Raw genomic sequence first — 19,111 nt, forward strand, 5'->3', positions numbered from 1 at the left:
GCAGGAGACGCCAGTACCAATTAAGCCGGCTTTTTCAAGAAAATGATTTAGATATTGTCGCCGTGCAAGAGACAAAGGTGGAAGGCCAGGAACAGACGGACCGCATCGTGCAACCATTTAGAGCAATGTATAACGTCTGCGTGTGTCATGCGGTTGGAACTTCTGGAGGATGCGCACTCTTTATCCGTAACAGTGCTGGTATTGTAGAGGAACAAGTTATTATATGTGGAACTGGCCGATTTGTCATACTTGATTGTTCTTTTTCTGGCTTTAAGTGGCGCATTTTGTGCGTGTATGCTCCAAATGATGAATGTGCACGTAGAATTTTTTTTCAACAGCTAGAAGAATACCTGAAGTGCGAGCGATACCTTATATTGATGGGGGATTTCAACTGTGTGTGCAGAGCACAAGACCGAGCTAATCAAATGAAACGAAGGGATACGAGCGCACAGTTTTTAAACATACTTGTGAATGATTATGAATTAGAAGATGTCGGTATTCTGTTATCGACAGGCAAAGCTTCCGTTTATACGCACTATCAAGGTGAAAGTCATGCGCGATTAGACCGAGCTTATATTGCAATGCAGCTCGTGCCATCGTGTCAAAGTTACGAGATTAAACATGTATCCTTTTCTGATCATAGTCTAGTGACGTTTGATTTAGGGCAAAAACGAAAAGAAACGAAATTTAATTGGGATCTTTGGAAGTTTAATACCAAACTGCTAGATGATGAAAGCTTTATTAGAGATATAAGTGAAATGATTAATTCCTCTATGACAGCGCAAACTAATCACTGTATTGAAACATGGGAAACTCTCAAAACTGATGTTAAGAGAAAAGCGATAGAAAAAGCTACTGCGCTGCGCCGCAAGGAAAAACAAGAAGAAAAAGAATTAACAAGCGAACTAGAATTGCTCTTCTCTACAGAATGTCAGAGCGCTGGATCTTGCATGAAGCAGATAAAGGAAACAAAAAGTAAGCTGGAACTTATCGACCAAGAACGATACAAGGGAGCCATGGTACGAGCGCGAGCGGAACGATTGTGGAATGGGGAAACGCCTACTAAACGGGCGCTAAGTGACGAGAAGAGATATGCGACAAAAAATGAAATACAAGCAATAATATATCAAAACGAGGAAACTTCCGAACCCACAATGATAGAGCGAGCATTCGTAGATTATTATCGTGAACTGCTTGGGAACAAGAAAAAAATAATAGAAGGGTTTGAGCGAGATTTCCTTCATATTATGCCACGCTTAGAATATGACAACAAAGCAAGCCGGGAATTTCCCATCACATTGCGAGAAATCGAAGACGCTATAGATGGACTTGGTGCAGGAAATGCTCCCGGGCCTGATGGTTTAGGTGCGCCCTTTTACAAGGCTTTCAAATGTCAGCTCAGCCAATTATTGCATAATGTCTTCAAGGAAATGTATGCAACACAGCGAATGCCGCCATCGTTCCGAACGGCTCATACAGTGCTAATCCCTAAGTGCGAGGATCCGGTTAAAATGATGTCAGTAAAGTCTTATCGACCAATAAGCCTCACGAACTGTGATTACAAAATATTCACGAAAGTGTTAGCAAAGAGACTTCAAAGTGTTGTAACGCGACTAGTGGGACCGCATCAAACATGTGGAATCAAGGGCAGGACAATTTCCACCAATACACATGTAGCTCGCTGTGTTCTTGAGTGCTGTGATGCTCTCTCATGTCGGGTTGCAGTGTTGCAACTAGATTTGGAGAAAGCGTTTGACAATGTGTCACATGAAGTACTATTTTCAATATTAGAATATGTTAGTGTCGGCGGACTGATATTAGAAGGAGTAAAAATGGCCTACTCAGAGTGCAGCACACGCATCATTATAAACAAGAAGTTAAGTGAACCAATCCAGCTTCTCTCCAGTGTGAGGCAGGGATGTGCAATTTCCTCATTACTTTTTGATATTTACTTGGAACCTTTCTGCTTGAGTTTAATTAATAGTCAAAGTGTACGCGGTTTTATGCTTGAAACGGCGGAAGTCAAGGTCCTTGCATACGCTGATGACATTGCTGTCTTTTGCAAAGATGCCGAAAGTATCAAAGAGGTGGTTAGGTTGACTTGCGAGTTTTGCAAGGAATCTGGCTGCAAGATAAATTGGGAGAAGACCATAGGGTTCTGGCATGGAGAGTGGAGCGAGAAGCCTGAATTATGTGCTGGCATCCAATGGACAGCAATACCAACAGCGTACTTAGGTGTCCCATTACAATGTTATGAAGACACCGAACTGTATTGGAACGAGGAAACAGAACGCTTGAAAGAGAAGACGCAGGGATGGCAAGGTCGAAATTTGTCAATGTTTGCCCGTGCAACTACTTGCAATCTATTCTTAGTTGCCAAGTTATGGTATGTTATGCAAGTATTGTTTATGTCGCGTACTAACTTACAAAAAATTAATAGAGTCTTTGCAGTGTTTATTTGGGGAGGAAGTTGGGAACGAACGAGTCGAACTAACCTGTTTTTGTCCGTCAGAAAAGGTGGTCTTGGTCTGTCGCACCTGTTTATCAGACAGATTGTGTCGCGTTTTATGTTTTTAAGAGATCAGTGTGACCCATTTCTGCATACAGTTATGCAAGTTTGTTTACACAATGCACTACCTGAATTCATCGTCTCTACTAACAAGACTGCGATGCACCGTATAAAAGGTTATTGGCGCGAGGTTGTTGTAGCCTTTCGCATGCTTAAAGTAAGGTTTTCCATAGAATACTTGAGTACAGTAAAAAAGAAAAAGCTCTACAAGGATTTGCTGGATGTTATGTTACCTCTGCCAGTGTACAGAAGCATATACAATGGAGGCTGTGGACAAGACGTCTTAAAACGGGTTAAAGGAATGCCGATACGACCGCATTTAAAATCCTTTTTCTTCAAGCTCCATACAAACACTCTACCTGTAAAAACGTGGCTACAAGATAAAGGAATGGTTGTACCGTGGACAGTCAACTGCATACTGTGCCAAAAACCAGAGACAATAGAACATGTATTTATTGAATGCTGGGATCCTATATTTCACTGGGACATCCTTCAGCGAACTATCAAAAAGGACTTACCTATTACACCACATGGAATCCGATACTTACCACTTGAGAATCACGGCGACATTCCCTACGACATGATAATGATACTCAGCCTCCCGATGATGATAGTATATGGAAAACCCGAATGTCGGTATGACATGCCGACACTAACGCTCGGCCTGTAAAGGAAAATTTTATTGAACATGTAGCGTATATGCGGGAGCTGTACCGAGCCCAGCCAGAAACACCTGATTGGGTTACACTGTTTGATGAGTTGATCAATTTCAAAAGTTTTTGAGATCCTTTTGTTGTTTCTGTATGATGTAAACAGGCAATAAAGAAAAAAAAAAAGGAGCAGCAGAGTGGCGCAGCGGAAGCGTGCTGGGCCCATAACCCAGAGGTCCGTGGATCGAAACCAAGCTCTGCTACATGTTTCCTTTATTTTGTTTTGGTCCCATTTAACGGAAAGAGCTTATCAGCGCCGTAATTTGGTGTCTTAAAGTCATAATTGCATTCCGAGAAGCGCTCTCATATGCTTCACGCATATTTTTCTCGCCCTAAAGAGACTACTCTCGTTTATTACAATTATAAATAAATTTGCATAACGGTGGAGGAGCAGCAGAGTGGCGCAGCGTCATTCTGCTTCCGGCTCCCGAGCTAAACGGATCGCGGGATCATGGGCTCCAATGGAGCGGCATATGCGGCTGTTAGCCGCGGCAACAGGCTTTCGACGGAAGAAGATAAGGATTACCAGATAATTTTGCCTCGGCTACCTACAGGACGTATTGTTTTAAACACAGTTTTTTTGCACGGCGACGCTCGTGTTCGCCCGTTTTGTGTAGAAGATTTTCGAGACGCGCCTCAAGCTGTTGGTATGCTCTCTGGCGTCGTCGCCCTTGGAGCATACCAAATCAACCATGTATGGGCGGTGACGATGAAGACAGCCGAAGCTGCCGAAAAGCTGGCGGCCCAGAAGGAGCTGCAGGTGAAGGGGCGTCGCTGCCTGGTCATCGACCCCAAGGAACAACAGGTGAAGCTTCGTATCCACTGGCTTCTGCATGGGGTGGACGACGAAGACGTCAAGACCGCGCTGGCTTCCTTCGGCAAGGTGACGGAAGTGACCCGGGAGCGCTGACGAGTGGATGGCGTTTCCGACAAGGGCTCGACGACCCGAGCAGTGCTGCTGCAGCTGAAGGCTGGAATGAAAGTCGACGACCTGCCCCACCAGATCCGCGTCGCCGGCGAGCTTGCGCTGGTGGTAGCCCCAGGACGTCCCATGCAGTGCCTGCGCTGCCGGGGCTCTGGCCACGTTCGTCGTGAATGCAAGGTTCCCCGTTGCTCGCGGTGCATGCTTTTTGGACACAACGACGCGGACTGTGTGCGTTCATACGCAGTAGCCGCGGGTTCGGCGGAGAGCGAGCCGTCGACGTTAGACCATGTGATGGACGTGACCGAGGCGGAGGAAGCGGCCACGGGAGCTGGAAACGGCAAAGTGGCGGCAGAAACCGGCCCGACGACCAAGCAAGCCGAAGGAGGAAGGAATAATATCCCTCCCCCCAAGGAACCAGCAGCTACAGTCGAGAGCGTGAAGACGGCCCCGCAAGAAAATGAGAGCCACCAGCCAGCTACGGATGCAACCCAGGCAGAGACGGACGACAACGCGCCGCCTGCTAGCGCCCGCGTCGAATCCGTCTCCGCACCGGTCAAGAGATCCCTGCAGCACGAGGAGAAAGTCGACGAAAAGGCCGGCGGTGACTCCGAGGCACCACCCGCTAAGACGCTACCTGGAAGGCGCTCCACCCTCAAGCCTAAGCCGAACCTGGAGACTGACCGTAGGCTTACCCCGAAGCCGACCAAAGAGGAACCCGGGCGACGGCCACCGGATGGCCACGGAGGCGTCTAGCGGTCAGCTAGACGTTAAGGTGAGCACCATGCTCCGGGCCTTCTCCCCTCCGGTTTTCACCAATAATGGCTACCAACCCGTCGCTTAGCCTCGGCACGCTAAACGTTCGAGGTCTGGCCGCCAAAAGGAAACAGAGTCAGGTTTACAGACTACTAGTGGACCACGACCTCGACGTTTTAGCCGTGCAAGAAACCAAGGTAGACGGCGAGGAGGAGACCGGGAGCATGGTGCAAAGGTTCACGCATAACCACTATACGGTAGTGAGCCACGCCTTAGGGACTTCGGCAGGGTGTGTGCTGTTCGTGAGGAAGCTCCCTGGTCTTGTTATAGATGGTTACTTCTCCTGTACTTCTGGTCGACTTGTCTTTTGTGACTTCAGCTATTGTAATGTCCAATGGCGCGTGTTTTGCATTTATGCGCCTAATACTGTGCAAGAGAGGGCAAATTTCTTTTTGAGTTTAAAGCATCATTTACATGTGCAAAAAATGATAGCCTGTGTAGGCGACTTCAACTGCGTATTGAAAGCTGAGGATAGGTCTACGCGTCGCGTGGTTTGTGACAAAAGTAGTGATATCCTGGCGCAGATTACACACGAATTCGAATTAGAAGATATCGCAGAATGTTTTCGCGGTCACGGAGACGTAAGCTACACTCACTTTCAGGGCACAAGTCACGCACGCTTAGACCGTATCTATCTTTCATATGATCTAATTGAAAAATGCCAGTGCTACACAGTTACGGCCATATCATATTCTGACCAGTGCCTGGTAAAATGCACGGTGGGCAGGAAGAAAGAACGAAACAAGTTCGACTGGGAACTGTGGAAATTGAATGCAGAGCTGTTACGGGATGAAACTTTTAACGAAAATGTAGTGGCTGCTCTGAATTCTTTTGGAACAGACAGTTCTACAAAATTTGGTGAGGAATGGGAGTTGCTGAAGCAAAGCATTAAATTGAAGGCAATCGAAAGAAGTAGCGTACTGCGATATGAACAAAAGGCCAGAGAAAAGGATTTAACAACATTGCTAGAAAAATTTGCGAAGCTTGAATGCATGCAACCTGGCGCCTATCAACAAGATATGCGCGCCGTTAAGAAGAAGCTCGATGTATTCGACGAAGATCGCTTCCGAGGTGCGCTAGTGCGCGCCAGAGCAGAAAGGCTATCATGCGGGGACACGCCAACGAAAAGAGCACTGGGGCTAGAAAAAAAGCACTCGAGACGTAAGCAGATTGAGGCTATCGAATATGAAGGGGTGGTATTAACGGATAACAATAATATAGGGCGTGCTTTCTTTGAGCATTACAAAGAACGTTTTGCATTCAGGCCTGTCAACATGCACGATTTCAACAAATTATTTTTGCAACGAATCCCACAGCTGTCGAGTGAGGTTAAAGAAACCTTAGAACGACCATTAACAGAACATGAAGTGATGAAAGCCATCGAAGACCTGAATCCTGGGAAGTCGCCAGGTCCAGACGGTCTTTGTGCCGCTTGGTACAAATCGTTCAAAAGCCACCTAGCTCATATCTTAACAGCAGTTTTCAATGAAGCATATGAACTGAAAATACTTCCACCATCCTTTGGCCAGTCCCATACAGTACTAATACCGAAAACAGAAGAGACCGAAAAGCTCAAGCAACTTTCCTCCTACAGACCCATAGCGCTTACTAACTGCGACTACAAAATATTAATGAAGGTGTTGGCACGACGGGTCCAGTCAGTTATTCAGGAAGTAGTCGGTCCACACCAGACGTGTGGTATTCGTGGAAGAACCATTTTCACTAACATCCATAAAATGAAGTGTGTGCTGGAGTGTTGTGACGCCATGTGCGATGCAGTAGCCATCCTGCAGCTAGACTTGGAGAAGGCGTTTGATTGTGTTTCTCACGACATATTGCTTACCATCCTTGAACACGTTAATTTTGGCCACATAATCGCTGAAGGGGTGACCATGGCGTACCGGAGCTGCTATACCAGACTTATAATTAATCAGATGTTGGGGGCCCCCATTAACGTAAAGCGCTCCGTTCGCCAGGGTTGTCCACTCAGTCCACTCCTGTTTTGTGTCTACATAGAAACGCTATGTCTGGCCATCATCGAAAATGAATGTATTAAGGGGTTTAGTCTTCAATCAGCAGAAGTGAAGCTACTGGCATACGCTGACGATGTGGCTGTGTGCTGTAAAGACAAAGTGTATTGAATACTGTTAATATCGTCAAAAAGTTTGGTAACATCACTAACAGCTACGTTAACTGGCAGAAATGTTTGGGGTTTTGGCATGGAAGATGGGCGCCTACACCAGACTACTTTTCGAACGTAAACTGGGTCACGACGCCAGTTAAGTACCTTGGAGCACCCCTTGATGCCTACAAGGACAGTAGCGAGTACTGGAAGGAGCGGACAAAAGAACTAAAAGAAAAAGCCGACCGATGGAACGCCTGTCACTTGTCAATGTTCGCGAGAGCTACAGCGTGCAACATGTTTCTCGTATCAAAGATCTGGTACGTAATGCAGGTCCTACAGTGCTCTCGTATTAATGTGCAGAAACTGCACCACGTGTTCGCTGTATTCGTGTGGGCATCGAGCTGGGAGCGATGCAGCCGAGATAATCTCTTCCGACGTGTGAAGGATGGTGGTCTGGGGTTGGCGCACCTTTTCTTGCATCAACTGGTGAATAGATTCTCCTTCTTTCGAGATACAAACGACCCATTTCTGCGCACGGTGATCCAAATGAGGCTGTCAAGATCACTTCCCGAATTCGTTGTAGGTACGGAAATAATGCCAGGACCAGTCCGTGGTTTCTTTCGAGAAATAGTCCAGAGTATTTCTTTTTTGCGTGTTCGTTTTTCAAGTGCATATTTGTGGAGTGTAAAACGGAAAAAGTTATATCGTGATTTATGTGACAGTGTTTTGCTGGTACCTATGTACAGAGCCCCGTACAGTGGAGGCCCAGGCCTAGATGTATTGAAAAGGGTGAAGAAGATGCCAGTTCAACCAGCCACTAAATCGTTCTTTTTTAAATTACACACCGGTACTCTACCTGTTAAAATCTTCCTTGAACAACGTGGGTTCTACATGCCATGGGAAACCCACTGCCTTATATGTAAAAAATACAGAAAGCATACATCACGTCTTCATCCACTGTTGGGAAGGGGTCTTTTTCTGGGACGTGTTACAAAGGACTCTAAAAAAGGAGCTACCTATAGATCCCCACGGAATCAGGTTTCTGCCAGTATATGACGACGAAGGTTTCCCGTACGACCTGATCATGCTTACGGGCCTCCACTGTTTATGGCGCGCAAGAATGGCCGGTTACCATTGTGACCCGGATGCCCGACCGGCGCGTCTGTACTTTTGTGAATCCATGCAACGGTATGTGGAAGTGATCAAGTTGCAACAGCCTGTTCCTGAGTGGCTGACGAGGGTTGAACCCCTTGCAGCACTAAAGGAATTTTTATCCGACAACGTCGTGCCACACTAGCGGACGGCAGCGAATGTAAATATTACTGTTCTTTGTTCCGTTTGTGTATTCATCCCTTTTTGCTTCTTTGGTCTTTGTTTATATCATTTAGGAATTTGTGTTGTGATATGTCGAGGACTGGCAATAAAGAAAAAAAAAGAAAAAGCAGAGTGGCGCAGCGGAAGCGTGCTGGGCCCATAACCCAGAGGTCCGTGGATCGAAACCACGCTCTGCTACATGTTTCTTTTATTTTGTTTTGGTCCCATTTAACGGAAAGAGCTTATCAGCGCAGTAATTTGGTGTCTTAAAGTCATAATTGCATTCCCAGAAGCGCTCTCATATGCTTCGCGCATATTTTTCTCGCCTTAGAGAGACTACTCTCGTTTATTACAATTATATATAAATTTGCATAACGGTGGAGGAGCAGAAGAGTGGCGCAGCGGAAGCGTGCTGGGCCCATAACCCAGAGGTCCGTGGATCGAAACCACGCTCTGCTACATGTTTCTTTTATTTTGTTTTGGTCCCATTTAACGGAAAGAGCTTATCAGCGCAGTAATTTGGTGTCTTAAAGTCATAATTGCATTCCCAGAAGCGCTCTCATATGCTTCGCGCATATTTTTCTCGCCTTAAAGAGACTACTCTCGTTTATTACAATTATAAATAAATTTGCATAACGGTGGAGGAGCAGCAGAGTGGCGCAGCGGAAGCGTGCTGGGCCCATAACCCAGAGGTCCGTGGATCGAAACCACGCTCTGCTACATGTTTCCTTTATTTTGTTTTGGTCCCATTTAACGGAAAGAGCTTATCAGCGCAGTAATTTGGTGTCTTAAAGTCATAATTGCATTCGCAGAAGCGCTCTCATATGCTTCGCGCATATTTTTCTCGCCTTAAAGAGACTACTCTCGTTTATTACAATTATAAATAAATTTGCATAACGGTGGAGGAGCAGCAGAGTGGCGCAGCGGAAGCGTGCTGGGCCCGTAACCCAGAGGTCCGTGGATCGAAACCACGCTCTGCTGCATGTTTCCTTTATTTTGTTTTGGTCCCATTTAACGGAAAGAGCTTATCAGCGCAGTAATTTGGTGTCTTAAAGTCATAATTGCATTCCCAGAAGCGCTCTCATATGCTTCGCGCATATTTTTCTCGCCTTAAAGAGACTACTCTCGTTTATTACAATTATAAATAAATTTGCATAACGGTGGAGGAGCAGCAGAGTGGCGCAGCGGAAGCGTGCTGGGCCCATAACCCAGAGGTCCGTGGATCGAAACCACGCTCTGCTACATGTTTCCTTTATTTTGTTTTGGTCCCATTTAACGGAAAGAGCTTATCAGCGCCGTAATTTGGTGTCTTAAAGTCATAATTGCATTCCGAGAAGCGCTCTCATATGCTTCACGCATATTTTTTTCGCCTTAAAGAGACTACTCTCGTTTATTACATTTATAAATAAATTTGCATAACGGTGGAGGAGCAGCAGAGTGGCGCAGCGGAAGCGTGCTGGGCCCATAACCCAGAGGTCCGTGGATCGAAACCACGCTCTGCTACATGTTTCCTTTATTTTGTTTTGGTCCCATTTAACGGAAAGAGCTTATCAGCGCAGTAATTTGGTGTCTTAAAGTCATAATTGCATTCCGAGAAGCGCTCTCATATGCTTCGCGCATATTTTTCTCGCCTCGAAGAGACTACTCTCGTTTATTACAATTATAAATAAATTTGCATAACGGGGGAGGAGCAGCAGAGTGGCGCAGCGGAAGCGTGCTGGGCCCATAACCCAGAGGTCCGTGGATCGAAACCACGCTCTGCTACATGTTTCCTTTATTTTGTTTTGGTCCCATTTAACGGAAAGAGCTTATCAGCGCAGTAATTTGGTGTCTTAAAGTCATAATTGCATTCCGAAAAGCGCTCTCATATGCTTCGCGCATATTTTTCTCGCGTTGAAGAGACTACTCTCGTTTATTACAATTATAAATAAATTTACATAACGGTGGAGGAGCAGCAGAGTGGCGCAGCGGAAGCGTGCTGGGCCCATAACCCAGAGGTCCGTGGATCGAAACCAGGCTCTGCTACATGTTTCCTTTATTTTGTTTTGGTCCCATTTAACGGAAAGAGCTTATCAGCGCAGTAATTTGGTGTCTTAAAATCATAATTGCATTCCGAGAAGCGCTCTCATATGCTTCCCGCATATTTTTCTCGCCTTAAAGAGACTACTCTCGTTTATTACAATTATAAATAAATTTGCATAACGGTGGAGGAGCAGCAGAGTGGCGCAGCGGAAGCGTGCTGGGCCCATAACCCAGAGGTCCGTGGATCGAAGCCACGCTCTGCTACATGTTTCCTTTATTTTGTTTTGGTCCCATTTAACGGAAAGAGCTTATCAGCGCAGTAATTTGGCGTCTTAAAGTCATAATTGCATTCCGAAAAGCGCTCTCATATGCTTCGCGCATATTTTTCTCGCCTTAAAGAGACTACTCTCGTTTATTACAATTAGAAATAAATTTACATAACGGTGGAAGAGCCACGGAGTGGCGCAGCGGAAGCGTGCTGGGCCCATAACCCAGAGGTCCGTGGATCGAAACCACGCTCTGCTACATGTTTCCTTTATTTTGTTTTGGTCCCATTTAACGGAAAGAGCTTATCAGCGCAGTAATTTGGTGTCTTAAAGTCATAATTGCATTCCGAAAAGCGCTCTCATATGCTTCGCGCATATTTTTCTCGCGTTGAAGAGACTACTCTCGTTTATTACAATTATAAATAAATTTACATAACGGTGGAGGAGCAGCAGAGTGGCGCCGCGGAAGCGTGCTTGGCCCATAACCCAGAGGTCCGTGGATCGAAACCAGGCTCTGGTACATGTTTCCTTTATTTTGTTTTGGTCCCATTTAACGGAAAGAGCTTATCAGCGCAGTAATTTGGTGTCTTAAAATCATAATTGCATTCCGAGAAGCGCTCTCATATGCTTCCCGCATATTTTTCTCGCCTTAAAGAGACTACTCTCGTTTATTACAATTATAAATAAATTTGCATAACGGTGGAGGAGCAGCAGAGTGGCGCAGCGGACATTCTGCTTCCGGCTCCCGAGCTAAACGGATCGTAGGATCATGGGCTCCAATGGAGCGGCATATGCGGCTGTTAGCCGCGGCAACAGGCTTTCGACGGAGGAAGATAAGGATTTCCAGATTATTTTGCCTCGGCTACCTACAGGACGCATTGTTTTAAATACAGTTTTTTTGCACGGCGACGCTCGTGTTCGCCCGTTCCGTGTGGAAGATTTCCGGGACGCGCTTCAAGCTGTTGGTATGCTCTCTGGCGTCGTCGCCCTTGGAGCATACCAAATCAACCATGTATGGGCGGTGACGATGAAGACAGCCGAGGCTGCCGAAAAGCTGGCTGCCCTGAAGGAGCTACAGGTGAAGGGGCGTCGCTGCCTGGTCATCGACCCCAAGGAACAACAGGTGAAGCTTCGTATCCACTGGCTTCTGCATGGGGTGGACGACGAAGACGTCAAGACCGCGCTGGCCTCCTTCGGCAAAGTGACGGAAGTGACCCGGGAGCGCTGGCGAGTGGATGGCGTGTCCGACAAGGGCTCGACGACCCGAGCAGTGCTGCTGCAGCTGAAAGCCGGAATGAAAGTTGACGACCTGCCCCACCAGATCCGCGTCGCCGGCGAGCTTGCGCTGGTGGTAGCCCCAGGTCGCCCCATGCAGTGCCTACGCTGCCGGGGCTCTGGCCACGTTCGACGAGAATGCAAGGTTCCCCGTTGTTCCCGGTGCAGGCTTTTTGGACACAACGACGCGGACTGTGTACGCTCTTACGCAGTAGCCGCGGGCTCGGCGCAGAGCGAGCCGTCGGCATCAGAACATATGATGGACGTGACCGAGGCGGAGGAAGCGGCCAAGGGTGCTGGAAACAGCAACGTGGCGGCAGAAACGAGCGCGACGACCAAGCAGGCCGAAGCAGGAAGGAATAATATCCCTCCCCCTAAGGAACCAGCAGCTACAGTCGAGAGCGTGCAGACGGCCCCGCAAGAAAATGAGAGCCACCAGCGAGCTACGGATGCAACGCAGGCAGAGGCGGACGACAACGCGACCCATGCTAGCGCCCGCGTCGAATCCGTCTCGGCACCGGTCAAGAGATCCCTGCAGCACGAGGAGAAAGTCGACGGAAAGGCCGGCGGTGACTCCGAGCCACCACCCGCTAAGACGCTACCCGGAAGGCGCTCCACCATCAAGCCTAAGCCGAACTTGGAGGCTGACCGCAGGCTCACCCCGAAGCTGACCAAAGACGAACTCGGACGACGGCCACCGGATGGCCACGGAGGCGTCTAGCGGTCAGCTAGACGTTAAGGTGAGCACCATGCTCCGGGCCTTCTCCCCTCCCGTTTAAATCAGTAATGGCTACCAACCCGTCGCTTAGCCTCGGCACGCTAAACGTTCGAGGTCTGGCCGCCAAAAAGAAACAGAGTCAGGTTTACAGACTACTAGTGGACCACGACCTCGACGTTTTAGCCGTGCAAGAAACCAAGGTAGACGGCGAGGAGGAGACCGGGAGCATGGTGCAAAGGTTCACGTACAACTACTATACGGTAGTGAGCCACGCCTTAGGGACTTCGGCGGGATGTGTGTTGTTCGTGAGGAAGCTTCCAGGACTGGTTATTGACGGTTACTTCTCGTGCACTTCCGGTCGACTTGTCGTTTGTGATTTCAGTTATTGCGATGTCAAATGGCGCGTGTTGTGCATTTATGCACCTAATACAGTGCAAGAGAGGGCAACTTTCTTTTTGAACCTAAAGCATCACTTCTCTGTGCAAAAAACAATAGCCTGTGTAGGGGATTTCAACTGCGTATTGAATGCTGAGGATAGGTCTACGCGACGCGTAGTTTATGACAAAAGCAGCGATATCCTCGCACAAATTATACATGAGTTCGAATTAGAAGATGTCGCTGAGTGTTTTCGGGCTGACCGAGACGTGATGTACACTCACTTTCAGGGCACAAGTCACGCACGATTAGACCGGATCTATCTATCATACGATTTGGTAGAAAAATGCCAGTGCTATGCAGTTACGGCCATATCATTCTCGGATCACTGCCTGGTAAAATGCAGGGTAGGCAGCAAGAAAGAACGAAATAAATTCGTTTGGGAACTGTGGAAAATGAATTCTGAGCTGCTACGAGATGAAACTTTTAATGAAAAGGTAGTGGCCGCTCTGAATTCTTTTGCAACGGATAGTTCTATAAAGTTTGGCGAGGAATGGGAGTTGTTGAAGCAAACCATCAAAATGAAAGCAATTGAAAGAAGTAGCGTACTGCGTTATGAAGAAAAGGCCAGTGAAAAGGATTTAAAAACATTGCTGGCAAAATTGGCGACGCTGGAATGCAAGCAACCGGGCGCTTATCAAGACGATATGCGCGCTGTTAAGAAAAAGCTCGAAGTGTTCGACGAAGAACGCTATCGAGGCGCACTCGTGCGTGCTAGAGCAGAAAGACTAACATGCGGGGAAACGCCAACGAAAAGAGCGATGGGACTAGAAAAAAAAACATTCCAGACGTAAGCAGATTGAGGCCATTGAATATGAAGGGGTGGTATTAACCGATAACAATAACATAGGGCATGCGTTCCTTGAGCATTACAAAAAACTTTTTGCATTCAGGCCTGTCAACATGCACGATTTCAATAATTTATTTTTGCAACGAATGCCACAGCTGTCGTCTGAAGTTAAAGAAACCTTAGAACGACCATTAACAGAACATGAAGTGATGAAGGCCATCGAAGACCTGAATCCTGGCAAGTCGCCAGGTCCAGACGGTCTTTGTGCCGCCTGGTACAAATCTTTTAAAGGCCACCTAGCTCATATCTTAACCGCCGTTTACAACGAAGCATACGAACTGAAAATACTTCCACCATCCTTTGGCCAGTCCCATACCGTACTAATACCGAAAACAGAAGACACCGAAAAGCTCAAGCAACTTTCATCATACAGACCCATTGCGCTTACTAATTGCGACTACAAAATATTGATGAAGGTGTTGGCACGGCGTATGCAGTCAGTCATTAAGGATGTAGTCGGCCCACACCAGACGTGTGGAATTCGCGGAAGAACCATCTTTACTAACATTCATAAGTTGAAGTGTGTGCTGGAGTGTTGTGATGCCATGTGTGAGGCAGTTGCGATCCTCCAGCTAGACTTGGAGAAAGCATTTGACTGTGTTTCTCACGAGATATTGCTCACCATCCTTCAACATGTTAATTTTGGCCACATAATCACTGAGGGGGTGACCATGGCGTACCGGAGTTGCTATACGAGACTTATAATTAATCAAATGCTGGGGGCCCCCATTAACGTGAAGCGCTCCGTTCGCCAGGGTTGTCCACTCAGCCCACTCCTGTTTTGTGTTTACATAGAAACGCTATGTCAGGCCATCATTGAAAATGAATACATTAAGGGATTTTGCCTCCAAGCAGCAGAGGTGAAGTTATTGGCATATGCTGACGATGTGGCTGTATGTTGTAAAGATACGCAAAGTGTATTGAACGCAGTGAGTATCGTCAGACAGTTTGGTAATGCCACTAATAGCTTCGTGAACTGGCAGAAATGTTTGGGGTTTTGGCACGGGGAATGGGCGTCCACACCAGACCACTTTTCCAACGTAACCTGGGTCACGACGCCAGTTAAGTACCTTGGCGCACCCCTTGATGCCTACAAGGACAGTAGCGAATACTGGAAGGAGCGAACAAAAGAAGTAAAAGAAAAAGCCGACCGATGGAACGCCGTTCACTTGTCCATGTTCGCGCGAGCTACAGCGTGCAACACGTTTCTCGTGACAAAGATCTGGTACGTGATGCAGGTCCTACAGTGCTCTCGGATTAATGTGCAGAAACTGCACCGCGTGTTCGCTGTATTCGTGTGGGCATCGAGCTGGGAGCGATGCAGCCGAGATAATCTCTTCCGACGCGTGAAGGATGGTGGTCTGGGGTTGGCGCACCTTTTCTTGCGTCAACTGGTGAATAGATTCTTCTTCTTTCGAGATACAAACGACCCATTTCTGCGCACGGTGATCCAAATGAGGCTTTCAAGATCACTTCCCGAGTTTGTAGTAGGTACCGAAATAATGCCAGGATCTGTCCGTGGGTTCTTTCGGGAAATAGTTGATAGTGTTTCTTTTTTGCGTGTTCGTTTTTCAAGTGAATATTTGTGGAATGCAAAACGGAAAAAGTTATACCGTGATTTGTGTGATAGTGTATTGCTTGTACCCATGTACAGAGCCGTGTACAGTGGAGGCCCAGGCCTAGACGTCTTGAAAAGGGTGAAGATGATGCCAGTCCAACCAGCCACGAAATCTTTCTTCTTTAAATTACATACCGGTACCTTATCTGTTAAAATTTTCCTGGAACAACGTGGGTTCTACATGCCGTGGGGAACCCACTGCCTCATTTGTAAAAAACCGGAAAGCATAGATCATGTCTTCATCCACTGTTGGGAGGGGGTTTTCTTCTGGGACGTGTTGCAAAGGACTTTGAAAAAGGAGTTACCGATAGATCCACACGGAATCAGGTTTCTGGCAGTTAATGATGACGAAGGATTCCCGTACGACCTTATCATGCTAACAGGCCTCCACTGTTTATGGCGCGCAAGAATGGCGGGCTACCATTGTGACCCGGATGCCCGACCGGCGCGTTTATACTTTCGAGAATGTATGCAAAAATATGTAGAAGTGCCTGTTTCTGAGTGGCTGCCGAGGGTTGAACCCCTGACAGCGCTCAAGGAATTTTAATACGACAATGTCATGCCACAGTAGCGGACGGCAACGAATGTGTATATTACTGTTTCTTGTTCCGTTTTTGTATTCATTATTTCCTTTTTGTCTTTTTCTTTCGTTTCTGTGTATATCATTTAAGGAATGTGTGTTGTGGTGACATGTCGAGGATTGGCAATAAAAAAAAAAAAAAAAAAAAAAAAAAAGAGTGGCGCAGCGGAAGCGTGCTGGGCCCATAACCCAGAGGTCCGTGGATCGAAACCACGCTCTGCTACATGTTTCCTTTATTTTGTTTTGGTCCCATTTAACGGAAAGAGCTTCTCAGCGCAGTAATTTGGTGTCTTAAAGTCATAATTGCATTCCGAAAAGCGCTCTCATATGCTTCGCGCATATTTTTCTCGCCTGAAAGAGACTACTCTCGTTTATTACAATTATAAATAAATTTACATAACGGTGGAGGAGCAGCGGAGTGGCGCAGCGGAAGCGTGCTGGGCCCATAACCCAGAGGTCCGTGGATCGAAACCAGGCTCTGCTACATGTTTCCTTTATTTTGTTTTGGTCCCATTTAACGGAAAGAGCTTATCAGCGCAGTAATTTGGTGTCTTAAAGTCATAATTGCATTCCGAAAAGCGCTCTCATATGCTTCGCGCATATTTTTCTCGCCTTAAAGAGACTACTCTCGTTTATTACAATTATAAATAAATTTACATAACGGTGGAGGAGCAGCGGAGTGGCGCAGCGGAAGCGTGCTGGGCCCATAACCCAGAGGTCCGTGGATCGAAACCAGGCTCTGCTACATGTTTCCTTTATTTTGTTTTGGTCCCATTTAACGGAAAGAGCTTATCAGCGCAGTAATTTGGTGTCTTAAAGTCATAATTGCATTCCGAAAAGCGCTCTCATATGCTTCGCGCATATTTTTCTCGCCTTAAAGAGACTACTCTCGTTTATTACAATTATAAATAAATTTGCATAACGGTGGAGGAGCAGCGGAGTGGCGCAGCGGAAGCGTGCTGGGCCCATAACCCAGAGGTCCGTGGATCGAAACCAGGCTCTGCTACATGTTTCCTTTATTTTGTTTTGGTCCCATTTAACGGAAAGAGCTTATCAGCGCAGTAATTTGGTGTCTTAAAGTCATAATTGCATTCCGAAAAGCGCTCTCATATGCTTCGCGCATATTTTTCTCGCCTTAAAGAGACTACTCTCGTTTATTACAATTATAAATAAATTTACATAACGGTGGAGGAGCAGCGGAGTGGCGCAGCGGAAGCGTGCTGGGCCCATAACCCAGAGGTCCGTGGAACGAAACCACGCTCTGCTACATGTTTCCTTTATTTTGTTTTGGTCCCATTTAACGGAAAGAGCTTATCAGCGCAGTAATTTGGTGTCTTAAAATCATAATTGCATTCCGAGAAGCGCTCTCATATGCTTCCCGCATATTTTTCTCGCTTTAAAGAGACTACTCTCGTTTATTACAATTATAAATAAATTTGCATAACGGTGGAGGAGCAGCAGAGTGGCGCAGCGGAAGCGTGCTGGGCCCATAACCCAGAGGTCCGTGGATCGAAACCAGGCTCTGCTACATGTTTCCTTTATTTTGTTTTGGTCCCATTTAACGGAAAGAGCTTATCAGCGCAGTAATTTGGTGTCTTAAAGTCATAATTGCATTCCGAAAAGCGCTCTCATATGCTTCCCGCATATTTTTCTCGCCTTAAAGAGACTACTCTCGTTTATTACAATTATAAATAAATTTGCATAACGGTGGAGGAGCAGCAGAGTGGCGCAGCGGAAGCGTGCTGGGCCCATAACCCAGAGGTCCGTGGATCGAAACCACGCTCTGCTACATGTTTCCTTTATTTTGTTTTGGTCCCATTTAACGGAAAGAGCTTATCAGCGCAGTAATTTGGTGTCTTAAAGTCATAATTGCATTCCGAAAAGCGCTCTCATATGCTTCGCGCATATTTTTCTCGCCTTAAAGAGACTACTCTCGTTTATTACAATTAGAAATAAATTTACATAACGGTGGAGGAGCCACGGAGTGGCGCAGCGGAAGCGTGCTGGGCCCATAACCCAGAGGTCCGTGGATCGAAACCACGCTCTGCTACATGTTTCCTTTATTTTGTTTTGGTCCCATTTAACGGAAAGAGCTTATCAGCGCAGTAATTTGGTGTCTTAAAGTCATAATTGCATTCCGAAAAGCGCTCTCATATGCTTCGCGCATATTTTTCTCGCGTTGAAGAGACTACTCTCGTTTATTACAATTATAAATAAATTTACATAACGGTAGAGGAGCAGCAGAGTGGCGCAGCGGAAGCGTGCTTGGCCCATAACCCAGAGGTCCGTGGATCGAAACCAGGCTCTGGTGCATGTTTCCTTTATTTTGTTTTGGTCCCATTTAACGGAAAGAGCTTATCAGCGCAGTAATTTGGTGTCTTAAAATCATAATTGCATTCCGAGAAGCGCTCTCATATGCTTCCCGCATATTTTTCTCGCCTTAAAGAGACTACTCTCGTTTATTACAATTATAAATAAATTTGCATAACGGTGGAGGAGCAGCAGAGTGGCGCAGCGGAAGCGTGCTGGGCCCATAACCCAGAGGTCCGTGGATCGAAACCACGCTCTGCTACATGTTTCCTTTATTTTGTTTTGGTCCCATTTAACGGAAAGAGCTTCTCAGCGCAGTAATTTGGTGTCTTAAAGTCATAATTGCATTCCGAAAAGCGCTCTCATATGCTTCGCGCATATTTTTCTCGCCTGAAAGAGACTACTCTCGTTTATTACAATTATAAATAAATTTACATAACGGTGGAGGAGCAGCGGAGTGGCGCAGCGGAAGCGTGCTGGGCCCATAACCCAGAGGTCCGTGGATCGAAACCAGGCTCTGCTACATGTTTCCTTTATTTTGTTTTGGTCCCATTTAACGGAAAGAGCTTATCAGCGCAGTA

At 46.7% G+C, this 19,111-nt stretch overlaps 8 non-coding genes across 8 annotated transcripts; all 8 read left to right on the forward strand.

The window, feature by feature from the left end:
• Window positions 1–8,582: 8,582 nt before the first annotated feature.
• Window positions 8,583–8,654, forward strand: TRNAM-CAU (transfer RNA methionine (anticodon CAU)). The gene has a single exon. It is a non-coding gene; the product is annotated as a tRNA-Met (tRNA).
• A 450-nt stretch (window positions 8,655–9,104) lies between these two features.
• On the forward strand, window positions 9,105–9,176 carry TRNAM-CAU (transfer RNA methionine (anticodon CAU)). Its single transcript has one exon. It is a non-coding gene; the product is annotated as a tRNA-Met (tRNA).
• Window positions 9,177–9,365: 189 nt separating this feature from the next.
• TRNAT-CGU (transfer RNA threonine (anticodon CGU)) lies at window positions 9,366–9,437 on the forward strand. The gene has a single exon. It is a non-coding gene; the product is annotated as a tRNA-Thr (tRNA).
• A 189-nt stretch (window positions 9,438–9,626) lies between these two features.
• TRNAM-CAU (transfer RNA methionine (anticodon CAU)) lies at window positions 9,627–9,698 on the forward strand. Its single transcript has one exon. It is a non-coding gene; the product is annotated as a tRNA-Met (tRNA).
• Window positions 9,699–9,887: 189 nt separating this feature from the next.
• On the forward strand, window positions 9,888–9,959 carry TRNAM-CAU (transfer RNA methionine (anticodon CAU)). Its single transcript has one exon. It is a non-coding gene; the product is annotated as a tRNA-Met (tRNA).
• A 189-nt stretch (window positions 9,960–10,148) lies between these two features.
• TRNAM-CAU (transfer RNA methionine (anticodon CAU)) lies at window positions 10,149–10,220 on the forward strand. The gene has a single exon. It is a non-coding gene; the product is annotated as a tRNA-Met (tRNA).
• Window positions 10,221–17,937: 7,717 nt separating this feature from the next.
• On the forward strand, window positions 17,938–18,009 carry TRNAM-CAU (transfer RNA methionine (anticodon CAU)). The gene has a single exon. It is a non-coding gene; the product is annotated as a tRNA-Met (tRNA).
• A 711-nt stretch (window positions 18,010–18,720) lies between these two features.
• On the forward strand, window positions 18,721–18,792 carry TRNAM-CAU (transfer RNA methionine (anticodon CAU)). The gene has a single exon. It is a non-coding gene; the product is annotated as a tRNA-Met (tRNA).
• The last annotated feature ends 319 nt before the right edge of the window (window positions 18,793–19,111 follow it).

This window comes from Dermacentor andersoni, chromosome 1 (assembly GCF_023375885.2).
Source record: "Dermacentor andersoni chromosome 1, qqDerAnde1_hic_scaffold, whole genome shotgun sequence".
Classification (NCBI taxonomy): Eukaryota; Metazoa; Arthropoda; class Arachnida; order Ixodida; family Ixodidae; genus Dermacentor; species Dermacentor andersoni.